This window comes from Electrophorus electricus, chromosome 23 (genome assembly GCF_041902795.1).
Source record: "Electrophorus electricus isolate QZ-2024a chromosome 23, ASM4190279v1, whole genome shotgun sequence".
Classification (NCBI taxonomy): domain Eukaryota; kingdom Metazoa; phylum Chordata; class Actinopteri; order Gymnotiformes; family Gymnotidae; genus Electrophorus; species Electrophorus electricus.
In genome coordinates this window covers 13,892,501-13,893,264 of record NC_137519.1, presented here as the reverse complement: position 1 = coordinate 13,893,264, position 764 = coordinate 13,892,501, and the positions used below count along the sequence as shown (strand labels likewise).

At 45.3% G+C, this 764-nt stretch overlaps 1 long non-coding RNA gene across 1 annotated transcript in view; it reads right to left on the bottom strand.

The window, feature by feature from the left end:
- Nucleotides 1-312: 312 nt before the first annotated feature.
- Nucleotides 313-764, bottom strand: part of LOC145653160 (uncharacterized) — a 30,174-nt gene continuing 29,722 nt past the window's right edge. Inside the window, exon 3 of the long non-coding RNA XR_014119475.1 lies at nucleotides 313-609. This is a non-coding gene — a long non-coding RNA (uncharacterized LOC145653160). The remainder of the gene's footprint in view (nucleotides 610-764) is intronic.

The window sequence follows — 764 nt, the reverse complement described above, 5'->3', positions numbered from 1 at the left end:
TGTGTGTGTGAGTGTGAGAGAGTGCGTGTGTGAGTGTGAGTGTGTGTGTGTGTGTTTGTGAGTGTGTGAGAGAGTGTATGTGTGTGAGTGTGTGTGTGTGTGTGTGTGTGTGTGTGTGTGTGTGTGTGTGTGTGTGTGTGTGTGTGTGTGAGACAGCTTAACCGTGACAGCTTTTAACCAAACTTAATTAGCAATGTGTGAAATTAATGATGACAACAATCAAACAGATTGTCATACTATATGACCTGACAGGTGGGTGTGTGTGTGTGTGTGTGTGTGTGTGTGTGTGTGTGTGTGTGTGTGTGTGTGTGCATGTGCGTGTGTGTGTGTGTACGTGTGTTCAGATATGTGTATGCATGTGTGTGTGTGTGTGTCCGCAGTGTTTTGGAGGGGAGTAACCACATGTCGGTCAGTTGCAATCACACCATAGCATGCACATAAATTTCCCTTAAACACCCCTTAGTATCCAGACAAACTATGTATTTTAATTCTGCCACTTCACAGCTTCTCCTGCGAGAAAAAAACAGCACCCAGTTCAGGAGTTATGAGTCAGATCCTTTCTCTGCTTTAGGACATCCAGACAGGTGTGATGGATCAACATAGATTTTCCTGCAATACACACACATACATACACACACACACACACACACACACACACACACACACACACACACACACACATCACTATTAATTGGCATATACCACTTATGGCCATCTGTGAGATCTGGATGGAGCTGGATCGCTGCGCAAGGCCAGCTCCACCT